Below are 19,551 nucleotides of genomic sequence, written 5' to 3'. Positions count from 1 at the left end.
TCTGAGGGGGATTAATAGTAGTGAGGGAGTAACCAGAATCTTGGAGTTCAGACTACTGCGAAAGTCACATATGTCCCCTTGCCCAGTGTTCCTCAAAATGAGGTTCCTAGACACAGTAGTACCACACGTTGTTGTTGGTCTGCAACAAGCTTAAAGTAAGTTTTGGAAACTTTTACAGTAATTTCCATCGCCACCACATTTTTACTATTCAAAATTAAAACTGATCCCTTGCTCTCTTCCACTGGAGGCCCACACACCACGTCTCTAGTAATGCAAGTACTCAACGCCCACATCGATGGGCAGCGGAAGATTGCCTTTGCCATCACGGCAGTTAAGGGTGTGGGGCAAAGATGGGCTTGTGTGGTGTCGAGGAAAGCAGACGGACCTCAGCAAGAGGGCAGGAGAGCTCACTTAGGATGAGGTAGAGCGTGTGATCACCATGATGTAGAATCCACGCCAGTGCAAGATCCCAGACAGAAGGACGTGAAGGATAGAAAACAGGTCCTGGCCAATGGTCTGGACAACAAGCTCCGTGAAGACCTGGAGCGACTGAAGAAGATTCAGGTCCACAGAGGCTGCACCACTTCTGGGGATTTCATGTCCGAGGCCGGCACACCAAGACCACAGGCCGCCGTGGCTGCACCGTGGCTGTGTCCAAGAAGAAATAAATTTGTGGGACTAGTCTGTTAATAAATAATTTATACAGTTAGAAAAACACAACTGATCCCTCACTTACAGATGCTCTGAGAAGCACTGTCCTAGTTCGTGATAAAATAGAATTCAAAAAGTGTACTGCTCCTTGTCCTGAAAAGGAATACAGCTTCTTAGGAAAAAGAATCTAAAGAGAAAACTAAAGAGTGAGGGAATTTGAGTGCACAGCTGGGGATTATTCCAATGGGACAAATGAGGGAAATCATCTAAAAAGCAAGGTGATTATATTAACAGCTCTCTTGATGAGAAAAGGGGGTGAAACCCTTTTATCGAGCACTTGTTTTCTATTGGACACCTTTATTTACATTATCTTATTTAGTCTTCTCCCTTCAGATAAGTGCTATTATTCTAATTTTTATGGAAGGGGGCATGAGGCTCAGTGACTTTAATAGGCTGCATGGTGGCCCCCCAAAAGATATGCATGCCCACATCCTAATTCCAAGAACATGTGAATATTACCTTATCTGGTAAAATGTGATTAAGTTAAGGATCTCGAGAGGAGGAGCTTATCCTAAATGGATCCTAAATTCAATCACACGTATCTTTATAAGATGGACACACAGAGAAGATGAGGAGGCAACAAGATCGTGGAAGGAGAGATAGGAGTGATGTGTCCACAAGCCAAGGGATGCCCAGAGCCATTAGGAGCTGGAAGAAGCAAAGAATGGATTCTTCCTAGAGCCTTCAGAACCTGCAGACACTTGATTTTGGATTCTGGCCTCTGGAACTGTGAGAGAACAAATCTCTGATGGTCTAAGCCACCCAATTTGTGGTAATTTGTTATAACAACCTTAGAAACCTAATACAGTGACCTAAAGTAACTTCTACAAAATGAAAAAAATATATATGATATTTAACCTCAGGCTAACTCTAAAGCTTTTGACTCTGACGTATCACATAGCAGCCTTCCAGACTTTATAATGCCTGGATAAATGATTAGGAATATATTGAAAGGATAGGGAGAGCACAGAGAAATAAAGAGTATAAGATGTGGCGTCATGTACTAGGTGGGAATCTTGGTTCCTCTACCCACTTACTTGTCTTCTCAAAGTCTCAGTGCCCTCAACTGAAAACAAAGTGTAATAAACCACATTAATCACATTATTGTGAGGATTGAGTACAATAACATACATGTAATTTTCTTTGCAACTTGTGCAACACTAGTCCAATGCTAATTACCAAGGCCAATTCTTTCCTCAAGAGAGACTGAAGAGACGACGTTGGTAGTACCCTGTCCACTCACTCTTTCTCTGTTGCAGATACAGCGGCACTGGGTTGCCCGCCTTCCTGCCACAGCAGATGGCAAGGCGAGCATCCTTCTGTTTCAGGACGCACAGTCCTAATATCACGTGCCGACAGGAGCAACAGAAAGCCCCTGAGCCTGTTGAGCAATTTCTACTTGAAAGAAAACCTCAGCAGCTACCAGGCCAAAACAAAATAGTTATTTTTGGCAGATCTTTTCTTCAGGATTCAGATGGACAATAGTAAATAACTCTATTCAACAGGCCAGCTCATTTTTACTTGTTTATTTACACCCTGCCTTGTTCCAGAAAGGATTTAAGGTGGATTACCTATTAATACCACACAAGATAAAATAAGTGAAAAATAAGTGGTGAGGAAAGTAGGACAACAGGAAAATGAAACTCAGAAAAATAAGTGAAACCAGGAATGAGTTAGACTCACCATGTTCAGTGAGGCTTTTCCCTCACCAGGGGTGGCCACGAGTGTGTCTCTAAGCTTTCTTACTGTTAATATAAAAAAGGGCTCTAAAGCAAGGTCCCCAGCAACATTCTCTTTAGGATGTGATTTCAGTCTGCCCAGGGCACTGGCTATGGGTGATCAAGGCCCTAAAGATCTTGACATTGAGCATAACAATCATCATTTTAGCCTGGATTAAAAAAAAAAAAATCAGTAAAGCATCAATGAAATTTGTGTCTTTGAGGAACATAACTTCCTGATGTCTTACGTAATATAAACTAGCTATAAAACTTATATTTGCAGAACTGTTGACTCACTAACTGTACAGGATGACTAACTATAAATCAGGTAAGCAAAAGGGGACATCTACCAAAAAGGATGACTTTGGTTTTAGAACCGTTCATCTGTAACCCTTCTTTTTGGTACTAATCAGGGCAAGCTTGATCTGTAGCACTCTCTCTTCATGGTAATAAACTTACTGTCTGCTTATAAGAGAATGTCTATTTTTCTATTCTCTAGAATAGGGGAAATGCATCCAGCTTATAGAAGAGTGTCATTAAATTATTAAGATTCAAATTAAAGGGAAAAGGGCAGTTGGAGCACGTCTCTGTTTTTACTTCACTGAAATCACTATTAAAGATGAATTGAGCTAGCTTTTGGGGAGTGAATTGTGCAGCTAATTCACAGGGTGGGCGGGGGGAGCCCTTCATGGTGTTGCGATGCTTAAAATAAAAGAGTTTATAAGGGTTATATTAAGGTATTTTATAGTGAAAATTGATGATGGGTAAGTAACTATGGCCCTCATGCCCCTTTTAATCCTGAATTCTCTCTCTCTGCTCTCTGGCAGGGATTGGTAAATTTTTTCTGCAAAGGGCTAGATGGTAAATATTTTAGGCTTTGTGGGCCTTATGTTTTCTGCTGTGACTGTCCAACTCTGCAGTTGCAGTGCAAAATCAGCCATTGACAACTCGTAAGTTAATGAGTGTAGCTGTGTTCCATTAAAGCTTTTTTTAACAAAAGCAGGTGGCAGCGGACTTGGCCCATGAGCCATAGTTTGCCGAATCCTGCTCTGTGATGTAGAACATGGGGTTTTAAATCCTTGTTCAAAGTTTTCACTGTATTCTGAACTATTTTCTGAGAGAAATTTTGGCTTGACTGACTACCTCCCTGAAGGTGATGGGAGAGCCCTCCTTTTAGGTAAGAAGACCTTAATTTTTGAAATAGATCATTGCCTCCTGCATACCAGGTTTCTAAATCATGGAGTGCTCCATTCCACCGATAAGACTGAAAAACTATGTTCTCGGCCTCCAGCCTAGCCTCCACCTCAGTATATCAGAGCCTAGCCACGTGTCCAGGTCTGACTGGAACACAGATGAGGGAGATACCTTAGTGGGCACAATCATAATTCATGACTCTTGATTTTAAAAAGTTCAGCCTTGCATCAAGCCAGTTATAGGAACATTCATACATGTACAATGTCACCTTTTCTTTTCTAGAAGACCCTCACAGAATAACAGTTGGACACTAGTCCATCTTTTATTAAGGATTGTATAGAAAAGTGACCCTATGGAGGATATATTTCCTCCTTTGTAAAATTGCTGTTGAAGACACTTTCCATTAGATTGTTTTGTGTTCTTCATGTAAAACTTTGTGATCCCTTTTAGAGTTTAGAGGAAGGACAGAAGTGCTTCTCTTGTTATGCTTCCTGTTATTAACCAGACAATGCAGTATAACTTCTCCTATGCCACCCGTTCGTCCTACTTTTTAGCTCTGTTTCCAAAACGTAAAGCTAAGTACATGTTCCGTTGCACAGATTATAAATAGTCGAGGTCTTCTTACCCATCTATGTCTTCCTTTTCGTTCTTGGTCTTTTCATTTTTTTCTGTTTTTTTTTGGGGGGGGGGAGGGGGGATCTGATTGTATTTGTATCTTAATATAGAATACCATAGAAGTATAAACAACAAATAAATGATAAAGTTTGGGCTTGTTGAAAATGTTAAAGACCACAAAAGGACAATTTCATCTGTGTTTGAAACTAGAAAAACAAGGAAGTGATCACCAAGCTGCCTGGGGCAGATGGTGTAATGATAACAGATAACAAAACTATTAAATTTATATTTTGCTTTCAAATTCTGCTGCAAGGAAAGTGGTCTCCAGGCTGGAAGAATAAGAACAAATAATACCTTGAATTATTTTTTTGAATTCCTTGTTTTCTTGGAATTTATTTAATTTTTTTTTTTTTTTTACTCCTTGTCCCATTGTATTTTCACCCTGGGAGGTAGTCACAGTAGTTATTATTATCCTGCTTTTTACTGAGGAGGAAATTGTGACTCAGTGTTAAATGACTTGTGCACACTCACAAACAATGCAAAGAGGGAGTTGACTGCAACTCTGTGTAAATAAGTAGACAGTAAGGCAAAGCCTGGTCGCTTTAAATAAATTTTGGTTGTCAGCACTGGATGCGACTTACGCCAGCCTACTGAGAAAACTGGGGTGCGGTGCAAATAGGAGATGCTCAAAATATTTTTTTGAATGAGTGAATTGAGCTGAGCATTAATCTTAGTAAATTACTGAGGTATTGCAGAGACCAAAAGATGAATAAATAAGGGAAATCTCAGTCCATTTTTCAAAAAGAGGGAGAGATTCCACAATCCATAAATAGGTCAACTGTTCTCAGAGGTGATCCCAGAAAAAGTCAAGAATGGGCTTTCAAGCTAATGGCTTTGAGTATTAACGAAGGAATGTAGTGGTTACTAGGAGTGAACATAGGTTTGCAAAGCATGTTATGCTTGCTTAATTTATTTTCTTGCTTTTGAAACAGAGCTACTGTAAGATCAGAGGATTGACTAGGAAAATTTAATTTTCACAATAATATCATAAAAATAGCAACCACTTCTTGAACACTAACTATAAGCCAGACCCTATTTGCCTTATTTCATTTAGTCCCACAATGGTCCCAGTGCATAGGTATGTTTCTATCTCCCTTGTTTCGGATAAGACAGAGGTTCAGTGAGAGCAAGTAATTAAAGTCACATTGCTAGCGAGTGACTGAGCTGGAGTCAAAGCCAGGTTTGTCTGACTCAAAGCCGTTGGTGGTAAGTCACTACAGCACCATTTCGTGTTGACACACAGCAGGGCTCATAAGATCTTTGAGGCGAAAGTGAATTAAGGATCTACAGGTTGGGTCACAATATCTTTACATAGATTCACAACAGGTTGAAAACAAATCTAAGGCATGTTGATTAGTATTTTGGTCTTAGTCTGCTCAACATTTGAATCTATAAAGACATAGAAAACATACTTATCCCTTCTGCAGTGGACAAAATCAAGAAGAGAAGCCAATCTTATCACTGCTATAAGCTAACATTTGCATGGTGTGTCTCATTTTACAAAATACTTTCACTTAGCTTGCCACATTTGATTCTCTCTCACAGCTCTATAAAGAAGACTTATCACTAGCTCCCAAACTCTCCCTCTTGCCCCTCTCCCCCCGCCCCCCGCTTTTTTTTTTTTTACAATGAGCAGAAATGAGGTTCAGGGAAATCAAATGACTCAATCAGAGTCATGGTGAATAATCTGGGGACTTCTGTTTTCTGTCACACTGCAACAGATATGGAGTCATGATTAGAAATAATATCAAGACATGCAAATGCCAGATCAAAATTATTAAGATGAAATATGAAGGTGATGAATGTGAAGTCTAACACTGAAGGAAAAAGTATGTTTTTGTTGAATGCGTAATGTAAGCCAACATTTCACTCTGATTACTAATAATACTAATTTAATTTTAGCCTGGATTAATGGAAACATAATGTCTACATCACAATAAGCAATATTTCCACTGAACATATAACTTTTCAAAATATGCATGGACCCATATTTTCTGGGCCTAGTATTTATTAAAATCTCAGACTAAGTAGAGTGCACCTAAAGGCGGGTAAATACTGAGGAGACCATGGGCTACATTTGAGAGTGGAAGGGAATGAGGAAATGCATAAAAACTCTAATTGGTTTCAAAGTTTTAAAATTATCACGTGGAAGAGGAAAAATTAAGATTTGTTCTGTGTTGGTTGGTCTAGGTCCAACAGGTGTTGGTGTGTAACAAGACAAAAAGCACAAAGTTTTAAGTATCAGACAGTCAGATTTTGGCTCAACATAAAAAATAATTCTAACAATGGAGCGGTTCCTGAGGAAATGAGCGTTGTGAGTTTTTAAAATTTAACTTATTTAAACAAAAAAGAGAGCCAAAAACAATTCATTCATTTCTCCCATTCCCCACTCTTTACCATGGCAGCTACCAATCTGCCTGTTCTGCCTATGAGCTTGTATTTTGTTGTTTGTTTGGTTTTTTAGATTTCATGTATAAGAGAGATCATATAGTGTTTGTCTTTCTCTGTATGGCTTATTTCACTTGGCATAATGCTCTAAGTCCATCCATGTTGTCACAAATGGCAAGAGGTCATTCTTTTTTATGACTGAATAATATTCCATTGGCTAAATATACCACAATTTCTTTATTCATTCATCCACTGATGGACACTTAGGTTGTTTCCATATCTTGGCTATTGTAAATAATACTGCAGTGAACACGGGGGTGTACATATCTTTTCAAATTAGTGTTTTTATTTTCTTCAAATAAATACCCAGAAGTAGAATTGCTGGATCATATGGTAGTTCTATTTTAAATTTTTTGAGGACTGTCCATAATGTTTTCCACAGTGGCTGCACCAATTTACATTACCAACAGCAGTGTACAAATGTTCCCTTTTCTCTACATCCCCATCAACACGGTTTCAGGTCTTGCATTTAAGTCTTTAAACCATTTCAAGTTAACTTTTGTGATTGGTGTAAGACAGTGGTAAAATTTCATTCTTTTGCATGTGGCTGTCCAATTTTTCCAGCACCATTTATTGAAGAGACTGTCCTTTCCCCATTGTATATTCTTGGCTCTTTTGACCATGTATGTGTGGGTTTATTTCTGGGCTCTTTATCCTGTTCCATTGATCTATGTGTCTGTTTTTATGCCAATACCACATTATTTTATGTAGAGGCTTTTGTTATAAAATATAAAAATACCTCAGTGATAAATGATATTCTCTCTCCCTTCCCCCAACTATCTCTCTCTTTCTCTCTCTGTCACACACACACACACACACACACACACACAATATCTCCTGTCATTTGAATGTTAGGTCCTTGGTAGCAGGGATTTTGTTTTGTTTTTGCTTTTTATGAATTGAATTTTGTTCTTCAAAACTTATATGTTGAGATCTAAACGCCAGTACCTCAGAATGTGATCTTATTTGAAAATAGGGTTGTTGCAGATGTAATTAATTAATGTGAGGTCATACTGAAGTAGGGTGGGCCCTAATTCAATATGATTGATATCCTTATAAAAGGGGAAATTTGGACAGGGACATGCACACAGGGAGAATGCCATGTGAAGATGAAGGCAGAGAATCTGGGTGATGCTTCTACAAAACAAGGAATGTCAGACATTTAAACCACCAGAAGTTAGGAGAGAGGCATAAACAATTTCTCCCTCAAAGCTCTGAGAAGGAGACAACACTGCTAACATATTGATCTTGGACTACTGGCCTCCAAAACTGTGAGACAATACATTTCTGTCATTTAAGCCACGTGGTTCATGGTATTTTGTTATGGCAGCCCCAGTAAACTAATAATCTGCTCTATCCCTGTATCTAGAACTGTGACTAGATAGAGTAGGCATTTGATAAATATTTTTTGAGTGAATGTTGAATGAATAAGTAAATGGCTGAATGAATGAATATACGTCACCCCAGGAAAGTCATTTATTTTTTCTAGCCCTCAGTGTTGTCATTTGTAAAATGACATTCGTTACAGTGTAGAAGATTTATACAGTTCTCGTCTCTTCTACTACATTCATAAAAAAGAACTCTTATGACAGAAAAATTGATCACGTATTAGAAGTTATCAAGAAATCTTATTTAATCAGAATCTCTATTAAAAAATACAGGCAGACATGGGTTTTAAGGATGATTGAAATTTTAACTTGACCTGAGGCAAAAGTCTGAAATGAATAATTTCCTGAGTTTGCTTTTAGATTGTGATCCTGTGTTTTTCCTTGACGAATTTATCATCTATTTATAGAAATTAGGTCAGTGAGACTGTGTGAGTTACAGGCAAAGCGATTTCATTGCACTCCAGGCTCAACTATGTTTCAGAATAGAATCTTCCTTACTGTGGAGTTGAGCCATCAGCAAAGATATGGTACAGGAATTGAATTAGAGCAGAATGCAGAAAATTGTCTTCATGTTTGAGAAGCTTGGGTGTGCCATTACCTGAGATGATATTAAATTTATCCATGTGCCTTCAAATAATAAGCTTTGAAGAAGGAGCTAGATGAACAGAAAATCAACAGAACTCCAGAGAGTGATCTGGATGTGATGAGATTTACTAGTCTGGATGCTATCTGGAAAGCCCCAGCTGGCCAGAATGAGCTTATGTTTTCAGTTCTTCAAGACTGGCCTAGGTGGGCTCTCCAGTGCTGATCTGCAGAGGTGATTTTCCAGAAATCCAGTCCACTGGACAGAGCCATGGTTCTATTTCCCTTTTTAGGTCCTTTACCTTCCAATGGTCTTGCAGGGCCCTATTCTCTCTCTTTCTCTTGGTCTCTGTCTCCATCTCTCTGTCCCTGTCTCTTTTTCGGTGTTCAGAACCTTTGACGCCTCCTGTTGGAACTTTTCCAAGTGTCCTATCATTGAAAGTTGACATCCTCCACTTGGTTCTTTGTCCTTCTACTCTTCAGAGACTCACATTTCCTGAGATGGATCTTCACTCCAATAAAAGACATTGACACCTCGGTGTGCAAAACTCTTAGATTCATAGGGGATGGGTGAGAAGGGCAAAACATTTACAGCTCCAGTAGGAGTTAGATGCATCTTCTCTCATTAGTGGTCTGCTACGCCCTATGGGGAAAATATTTTGAGCTAGAATTTTGGTACTTTTGGCTTCACTAACTCTTGAGTTCTTTTAGGTACCCATCACAGTGTTAAATATACGAAATTAAAATCAGCAAAGAGCGGAACATGCCTTCTACTTTCCCACCCCCTACCCCAGTTTTGCAAATGGGTCAACAAAAATAGTGTCCGTGATGTGGGCAAGGGTGTAAATTCATACAGTGAAAACTCAAACGGAAAACAAATCCCAAGAACATAGGCTATATTTCAAATCTCTTGATTATGGAGAGCAGTTAGAGAAGAAATCTTAAATGTCATCTAATTTAACTCACATATTTTACAGATTAGGAAACAGAACGCTCTGAGCAAGAGATCTTCTGACTAGCAGACCCTATATTCTTCATGTACTTCTATATTTTTATGTCTTTTGGATTTTTGTTTGTGTGTTCGTTTTTCTTCCTTGCATTATCTCTGCCTGATCTAGGGCAAAAAAAATGTGTATAAAATAAGAGGGTGGGTGAATCAACCAAGATCATAGCGCTAGCAAAGTGAAAGAACTTGGATGGGACCCCATGTATCCTGGTTCTTAGTTCCTTGCTCTGTGATTTGAGCATTAAAGCAAATCAAGACTGGGTGAAGATTAGAATTTGTAGTCTCTAGACCCTTGGGTAAAACAGGCTGCTGTGTTATTCTGTACAGTCTAATATTTGCTATCAGTCTCTATGGCAATTGTTCTAAGTTTCTTCTGGAGGATGGAGTAATAGTCCCCATTTGAGAGTCTGAATATCAAGGATCCTCTCCTCAGAAAGATGTACATACACAATTTGCACAGAAATTCAGTTGATTCACATAATTGAGGACAGACCCCTAGACTGTGAACTAGTGGTCTATATATTAATGTCAACTAATGCTTACTGAGTGTTTTCTATGTTCCGGGCATTATTCTGAGGACTTTACATGTGCTATATCATTTAATTCCTGCAACACTTAAAAGCAGTTTCCATTCTTATTTCCATTTTACAGAAAAAAGAGACGTTTAGAGAACATCTGATTATTTAACACTTTTAAAAATACTGATGATGCCAGGTGCTAAGGATACAATGGTGCAAACAAACAAACAAACAAAAAAGGCACAGTGCCTGCCCCCATCAAGCTTGGAATCCAGTGAAGCAGGCTGATTTCATGTTTACAGAGAAATGTGCCATGAAGCAAACAGACATGGGCGAGTGTGTCAGGCAGTAAAATCCTTTGCTAGAGGTCAACACCAAAGGACAGATCCCAAACTCAAACCAGGTCCATCTGCCCCCAAAGTCAGCCCCTGCCCCATCGTTGTAACCGTTGAGTTCTTCTAACTATGATGACTTTTGGTGATACTTTATAATACCCTGTCCTGGTCTCCTCCATGCCTGTGAGATACACTTTCCTGAAGCACCCAAAGCAGTGCTTCTTGGACCATCTATGGTGAAAGACCAAGTGTGAAAATTTTCAGTTTGTTACACTGTGCTCTGATACTTCTGTCCTTATTTTCTGCTGGAGGATCAATCTGTCACCCCTTCCCCAAAGCCTTAGCCCCCAAGCTTGTCCCCATGTCTGGATGGGCTTTAAGTAGGAACACAGAGAATCTTGGGTAATTATGGGTTCATGTTTGGTCATTTCCTGCCTCACCCTAGATATGGAGGGATTATGCATCTAGACTGGTGCCTTAATTTGGTAAAAAAAAAATCTCTATTTCTAAAAAATTACCTAAAAGTGCTTCAGGCTCTCCCTGTTGCCCCCATATCTGCAAAGCCTTGTCCCAAACAATTGGGCCTTTATTTCTTCTTTCCAGAGCAACAGCTTGCTGACACACGTGATTCCCAGGCCCGGTGCTGGAGCCCTGCCCAGAGTGATAGGGGTAGGTACCTGGGCCACGTATGACTTGCAGTCTATCGTCCAGCTGATGTACTTGGCGTGCTATTGCCGGCGAATATGCCGCACGTGACAAACAGAAACACAGTGCTAATTTCAAGGTCTATTAGAAACACAAGGCAGTAGAAATAATGGTTGATAGACAGAAATGGCAGGAATTGGCAGGTTAAGAAGTCTTCTTCTAAAAGCGTCTAGGGGATGTCGACAAACACTGGGAAATAAATACACTTTACGATCATAAAAATGTACCTGACAATGGGCTTTTGAATGAGCACAGTGGGGGACTAAAGTGGATGATATGTGACCATGGTTTTTGCCCCCCACCATCCAGAACTACTGATAAGGTCAGGCTGAGAACAAGCATCTGTGCATGAATGTAAAAGCTATTGGAATACAGAGTGTTCCCAGCTACTACATTAATAACTTTCAACAACCTTCACTCCTGGACATGATGTAATTAATTTTTGAATTGGGGAAGCAAGATGGTCTGTGGTCTGATATTTTCATTTGAAAGCAAGTGGGAAGACAAAAGCAAACAGGCTTTTTGGCTATGAGGGAATAAATGACCTTCCAAGTAAGGAATTTCAACTGGAGCTTTCGACTTCAGAGGGGATGGGGCTGGAGAATATTTTTGTAGCAGAAATTTAAGGTGGAGAAATGGTTGTGGGTTACAGGGCCCCCCATCTCCCCGAGCATGTGTGCCCTTCCCCATTACACAAGCCATTCTCAAGGGTTCTGATGGGCCTAAACCCCTTTTGAACAGAAAAACATTATCGCTAACAGTTTTGTTTTTTTGTTTTTTTTTTTTAAACACAGGGCTGGCATGCCAGCACATGCCTTGAATGCTCTCACAGTTACATATAAACTTAAAAAGAGGCCCCCTTTCCCCCTAGCCTGACTCATACTCCATGCATCATATAACCAGTATTTGGAAAGGCTATGAAGAATGCTTGGGGCAGTTGGGATATATTTTGTCCAATAGTGGGAGTGACAAAAACAGGTGATCTAGAAGCGGGTAGGAGTCTAAAGCTGGGGGGGGGGGGGTGCATGTAGGGTGGGGAGGGGGTCGTGAAAGATGGAAGGAAAGTTTGTCATACTTATTGACTATTCCTTAGGACATTTAAGATAACGGAACATTTTAAAGATGGAAGAGACCTTAGAAATCTGAAATGAAGATTCAGAGGTTATGCACTGCCAGTGCAAAATCCTACAGCTAGGGAGAAGCTAGCCTCCAAACACTCTCTGTATAGCACAGACCCCATTTTGCACCACAGAACCTGTTTGAGAATCTGATAAAGCCTGCAGATACTTCCTCCTGAAAAACAAAACTACACATAATATTTCCTGTACGTTTCAAAGGAATTATGGACTCCTTAAGTTCATCAGTGAACCTGAGGGACTGATGAATTTTCTGTTGTATTAAGGTTATCAACCGAGCATACACATAATGTTCAGACTAGGTTTTAAGTCTCTCCTTTCTACTTATTGGCTGTTTGAGCACAAGCAAGCAGGCAATATATCTAGGCCTCAGTTTCCTGACGTACGAAATAGATATAATGATAGTATCTATTCCTAGATTATCGTGAAGATGAAATGCCATAATGAGTTTAAGGAAGCCTGGCGGTGGGAAGGACGAGCCATGTTGCTATGGTTGCGGTTGTTATCGACCTCCATGCTCATTGAGCTATGGCCTCTGTGGTTGGCTGTTGATGGGCTCCTCCAGATCCAGGTCTCCTGAATTTCTTCCTGTCCTTTGCCTTTTGCTTGCTTCCAGCATAAATCTATTTGCTTCCTGATTGTTCTCCTTTCCTTAAGGGTCTCTCCTTCTCACCACATGAAAGGCAGCCTGTGTTAAAATGTCTTGATAAATTTGTTGTGCGGAAATCCATTAGAAGGAAGTGCTAGGAAATAAGATTGTTGGAGAAAAGAGTACATCTGTGAAGTGCTTCCTTACTGCAGTGGAGATCAAACAGTAGAACAAGTGGAAATACCAGGTCTGCAAGAATGGTTTGAAGTCATGTTATTATTTCAACTTCCCTTTAATAATTGCAGGGAAAAAATGTTTTTTTTAAATACAGTTCATTTTTTTAAATCTAAATTTTCAGTGTGGAAAACTTCTATTTTTAATATCAATTTCTCTTGCTGATGTACTTAAATTACTTGCAACTTCTAATGAGTTCCACCACCTGACTCCACCCCAATCTCTTCAAATCCATGCTGAGAAACAGAAAGGTAGCCTCAAGAGGAAGAGGAATGTTAAAAATACTGAGCAGAGAGGAACCTGCTTACATCATCCTCCTTCTAATTTAGGTTGTCTGTTTTTCAGTATTGGAAGTTCTCCTGGGGACTGGTGTAGGGTGAATTATATGAAATTTTGGAAACTGAGTCTCCGAAGATAGTTTGGTGTAAGCCTTAAAGCTTTCCTTCTACCTGATAAAGGTTGACCAGAAGACTGATAACTTCTCGGTTTTTTTTGTTTGTTTGTTTGATTGTTTGTTTGTTTGGGTTTTTTTGGTGCCAGTCTAACTCCCTCCCACTTATACTTGAAAGTAGGACTTCAAGGTACTTTACCACTGAAATCAGAAAGCAGCCTTTAAATAGTTCCAGAACAGCAAAAGTCTACATTCTCATTAGGCTAACAACTGAGTTTACCTTCCCCCACACAACAATTATAAGACAAGAGCCAGAAGAGCAAGTTTCTGACTTTCTGATGCTTTATGATTAGACATAGTCATTCTCTTCTATGTTGTCCTTTCACTATTGACCTGGTAGGAATGAGAGTGAAGTGCCAGTGATGATCTTAGGAACCAAGTCTTCCTCCTTGTAGGGATGGTGGTCATGTCACAGTTCCCCCAAGAGCTGCATCTGAGGGGGCATAAAATGAAGCAGCTTTGCATGAAGTGTTTTAGGGGTAATGCTGTCACTCTCTTTGCTCTTAGATTTGGGTTCAAAGCCCTCCTTTACTATCTTCTAGCTAAAAAGCCTGGGCAACTTACTTGCTTCTAGATTTGTAAACTTTTGTTTCTTTCTCTGGAGACATAGAGCCATTGGTGGAACCGGTCCATGTACAGTGTCTGGCACATAGCATATATGTCCTCATCTTGGGACAGGGAGTTTCATCTTGGACAGTGACTAACTGTCCTGGAGGATGAGAACATGCCTTTTGGATAATGACTTAATCTCCAGAGTTAGCGGAGATGGCAGGTTCGGAATTGGAGTGTGTGTATATTGGGAAGGGGTGTTTCTACTCATTGAAGATAATGAGCTTTTCCTCTAACTTGTTATAAACATACACTAGAGCCTTTCTTCACTCTTTTTTACTCAGTGTCTCGTAAGAGTGTCAACAAAGAAATCAATTAGATTGGTACAGGGCCAGCTCAACAGGTGATTTGTTAACAGAGACCGCATCCATTTGTTACTAACTTGGCATGATATGCTGAAAAGGGAATTGAACTGGGCAGTACAAGGAGAAACATTTATTCAAGTTATGCATATTAACACCTACTCTGTCCCAGGTGCTGGGCTAGGTGCTAAAGATACAAAGATGAGGGAATCCAACATCACATTGCTGAGAGATTCTTAGTGCAGTATTTCTCAACTGGAATCCAAGGATTTTCAGGGATTGGAAGTCCCAGAAGAACTCTTTTTTTTTTTTTTTTTGATTTTGTTTCAATAATTAATTTTAATAGTCATTTTATTTGTTATAAAGGCAAAATTTTAAACTTTATTGAGATATAATTGCCATATAACATTGTGTAACTTTAATGTGTATCCCATGTTGATTTAATACACTGATGTGTTGCAATATGATTACCACTGTAATTTTAGCTAACACCTTCATCACGTCACATAATTACCATTTCTTCTTGTGGTGAGAACATTTAAGATCTACTTTTTTAGCAACTTTTGAGTATATAGTACAGTACTGTTATCTATAATCACAAGGTTGTACATTAGATCCCTAGAACTTATTTATCTTCTAACTGGAAGTTTATATTCCTTGACCATCTCCTCATTTTCTCTACCTCCCAGGCCCTGGTAACCACCATTCTACTCTCTGTTTATTCAAGTTTGGATATTTTTAGATTCCACATATCAGTGTTATACAGTATTTGTCTTTCTCTGTCTGGCTTATTCCACTTATCATAACATGTTCAAGGTCCATCCATGTTGTTGCAAATGGCAAGATTTCTTTTTTTCTCATGGGTGAAAATATTCCATTTTACATATGTAGCATATCTTCTTTATCCATTCATCCACTGATGGACACTTAGGTTTTTTCCATATCTTGATTATTGTAAATTATACTGCAGTGAACATGGAGATGCATATATCTTTTTGAAGTTGTGTTTTTGTTTTCTTTGCATAAATACCCAGAAGTGGAATTGCTGGATCATATGGTACTTCCATTTGCAATTTTTTGAGGAACCTCCATACTGTTTTCCATAGTGGCTGCACCAGTTTACATTCCCACCAACAGTGCACAAGGGTTCCCTTTTATCCCCATCTTGCCGACACTTGTTAACTATGGTCGTTTTAATAATAGCCATTCTAACAGGTGTGAGGTGATAATTCATTGTGGTTTTGATTTGCATTTCCCTGATGATTAGTGACCTTGAGCATCTTTTCATGTATCGGTTGGCCATCTGTATGTCTTCTTTTGAAAAATGGCTATTCAGGTCCTCTGCCCATTTTAAAATCAGATTGTGTGTTTTTGCTTTTGAGTTGTATGAGTTCTTTATATATTTTGGATGTTAACCCCTTATCAGATATATGGCTTGCAAATATTTTCTCCCATTCCATAGGTTGTCTTTTCATTTTGTTGGGTGTTTCTTTTGCTGTGCAGAAGCTTTTTGGTTTTATGGAGTCTCACTTATTTATTTTTGCCTTTGTTGCTTGTGCTTTTAGTGTTATATCCAAAAAAAATAATTGCCAAGACCTACGTCAAAGAGATTTTCCCCTATGCTTTCTTCTGGGAATTTTAAAGACTTACATTTAAGTCTTTAATCCATTTTGAGTTAATTTTTGTGAGTGGTGTAAGATAGCGGTACAATTTCATTTTTCTGCCTGTGGTTATCCAGTTTTCCAGGCAAAACATTTTTATAACAATAACTCAGATCTGAAAGATGATATATTCAAAGATTATGGATTAAGTTTCTTAATCTGATATCTAGGAATAGATATAAGAATATGTCTACATGTTCTCAGAATCCTCAAGAAGTTTCCTTTTATTGGGAGTATATATTTTATCAAAGAGAAACACTGACATAAGGGACCTGAGATTTTGTACTCTCTAGTCTCTAACTAGGTGGTGTGTGGTCTTAGTTAAGACCCTCATTTAAACACATTGACCTTAGAATCTTTCTCTTAAAATAAGGTTCCTGGATCAGGTGAACTCTGAAGCTCTTCCAGCTTTAATAGTCTATGCCTCTATGACTATCCCTCTAGCTGGGTTGTAACCTGAATTTCTTTGTAATTTCTGGTTCAGAGGAGAGGGCACTAGCCAGACATCAGATCTGTTCTAATTCTGCCTTTGGTAATGATTGTTAGGAAAATGCTGATGGAATCACTTTCCTGCTTCATGTTTTAGGTTTTCCATTTGAGATTTGAAAGTGGTAAACTAAAAAAAAAGAAAAACTTGAAAATAAGTGGTAAAAAACTTGAAAGCTTTGGAATATAGCAGCAATGTTATTATGAAAATGAGCCCTGAAGTGATGCTAAGTGAAAGGACAAATTACCATCTGTAAGTTAGTCAGGATAATAGAGGTTATGCTGTGACAACAAACAACCCTAAAGATTTACTTGTGCTATAAGTCAGTGCGAGTTGTGGGGGTGGGTTGAGGATCTGCTCATCAAAATCAGAAACTGCACAGTGTGTTTTAATCATTTCATTGGCTAGTGCAGGTCACATGGTTTTGCCTAAGTTCACAGGGGGTGCAGGATAGCATTTTTACTTGGACCAACAGAAGAACATCTTGAATATTTGTGAAATTATTATGATACTAAATATTCACAAATGCAACATCATCATCATGTTCATTTTAAAATTTGGAGACCAAAATCCATATTATAATTTCAGGTGGTGATCATTCTAAAACGCAAAACAGTGAACAAACTCAAGTTGATTTTGGATTTGACCATACGTATTTCTCAGAAGAGAGTGCTTTCCTGGAGAGGGTGAAGGAAGTGAAGGAGGATATTTGGCAGCTGTTGAGTGGTGGGTTGCCCACCAACAGAAGAACTGGCAGGTAAGAATTCTTAGCAGCGAGAATGTGCACAAGGAACAAAGCAAAATTAACTGAGGTTAAAGTTCATGGAGCATGAAAGAAAGCAGGTTGAACTGTGATCAAAGAAACAAGTGGTTTATGGCAGAACTTTTTTATTAAGGATTCTGAAATGGAAGTCACGTTTGTGTTTAATATAGAATAATCCTATATGGGGCATGAGGAAGCAGGTTTGTAATGAAAGAAATGTGCTCAAATTGGAAGAGCTGTAATAAACAACAGGAAAGTCTACAGAGAAAGTTACAGTGAATGTTTGAATTTCTATGTTGGGTCATACAAATTAGTTTTGTCAGTAGTGTACCTTCACATTTAGTACTGTAGTGAGATTGTCACTGCACAGCTCACTGTAACCCAGCAGAATAAATGAAAATTCTAAAATATCAAAAATTACATGTTTTGATATTTTAATCAAAACATGTAATTAGTTGATTACCTGCTTTGTAGAGACAACAACTCTGCTGTAATATGGTTTTCTGTCATTGGTCTGGGGGGTAAGGAGCTCTAAATAGCGTGGCTTTATGGTTCCCTTGAACACAGTCTTCTTAGAATGACATCACGATTTAGGACAAAATATTATTAATTCCCAAATCACTGAAAACATATACGCAGATATAAGTATAAAAATGTGTTCAAAATGCCAACTCTAACTTAAAAAAATAGATAAGCTGTCCAGGGCTGGCTGACTAGTGATGTTTGTATTTATTCGCATTTATTTTTCGCTATTGTCCTTTATATTGGTGTGTCGAGAGCATTTGCAAGCATAGAAATAAAAGCGAAACCCCACAAAGGGGAAAGGACGGTACATGTTGGCACCCCCAAATTTAAAAATACGAAGGACCTAGGCAGAAAGTAGGAGAGCAAATTCCTTGTGTGATATGACTCTTCTGAAATGACCATTCATGATTTGGAGGCAGCAAAAATTAGAAGAACAAAAACCCTTCTTATTAAAAAAAATGTAGTGATGCTTAAATTTCTAATAGGTATTGGGAATGCAGGTAGCAATGCACTTGGTGTGGAGAAAAAGCACCTCAAAAACCTGACTCACAAGTTCATGCATGTCATTTGCCGTCCTGTTGTTTGTAAATCACTTTAGAGCTTCAGAAGTACAATATATGCATACATAATATTAATACTAATAGCAACCATAGTAAGTTCCTGGTCCTGCCTGCACTGATGTCTCTCTTCTCCAAAGGCTCTTATGGGAGGCCACAGCAGTAAAGAACTAGCAGCAATGATTGGAAAGAATGTTCTCCAGCTCTTTCTCTAAGATGAATATGGCCTTACACTTCAGGCTCTGCTTCTGCCCATCTATAGTGTCATAGGTAGCAACCAAAACATAGCTACTAATTAAAGTTATGATCAAGATGGCCTCATGACCTACTGAAATGGCAGGAAAGCAAATTTAGGGGGGAAAAAAGGACCTATGAGGATAGAGAGGAGGACAAACATTTATTGTTATTCTCCCACTTCTGCTGGCTGCCAGCAAGTTCTGATCTTAAGAGCTTATAATGATTTAATGACGCCTGAAATAGTTATGTTACCTGCATCCTTCATGGGCCTATCTCCATGGAAAAGTGTTCTCATGCTTGATAAACCTGTCATTCTTAGAGGGAGAATGGCATTGTCAAGAAAAGGGGTGAAGCACTCCGGGAGCCGGCCAGTTCTCGTCTGTTATGTACTCATGGCCACCCATATCGGCAAACCTTAGCAAAGGCGTGGACAGACTCAGAGTGACACTAGTTCCTGGGACTAGAAGGGCCAGAGCAATGACTCAGGGATGGGCCTTTCCCTTCTGGAGCCTCGGAGAGCCTATGATTATCGCCTGTCAAGTTTGAGATAAGAATTCAGATTATTATATAACTTGTTTTCAAAACATTCTAGTGGGGGTGGGGAGGTTGCAGCTCGTCACGGCCCCTTTTGCCAGGGAAACTCTGTAGCTCTTGTGGCTTTGATCCTGCTGTGGTAGGGCAGGCTGATCAAGGTGGCCAACCTTGTAGATCCTGTCCTGC

The 19,551-nt window shown here is 39.2% G+C and overlaps 1 pseudogene; it reads left to right on the top strand.

The window, feature by feature from the left end:
• Positions 1-270: 270 nt before the first annotated feature.
• On the top strand, positions 271-668 carry LOC137769681 (small ribosomal subunit protein uS13-like; annotated as a pseudogene).
• Positions 669-19,551: the final 18,883 nt, after the last annotated feature.

The sequence above is a fragment of the Eschrichtius robustus genome, chromosome 9, assembly GCF_028021215.1.
Source record: "Eschrichtius robustus isolate mEscRob2 chromosome 9, mEscRob2.pri, whole genome shotgun sequence".
Lineage (NCBI taxonomy): Eukaryota > Metazoa > Chordata > Mammalia > Artiodactyla > Eschrichtiidae > Eschrichtius > Eschrichtius robustus.
Note: the sequence above shows the minus strand (reverse complement) of the source record. Positions and strands in the feature narration are given on the sequence as shown.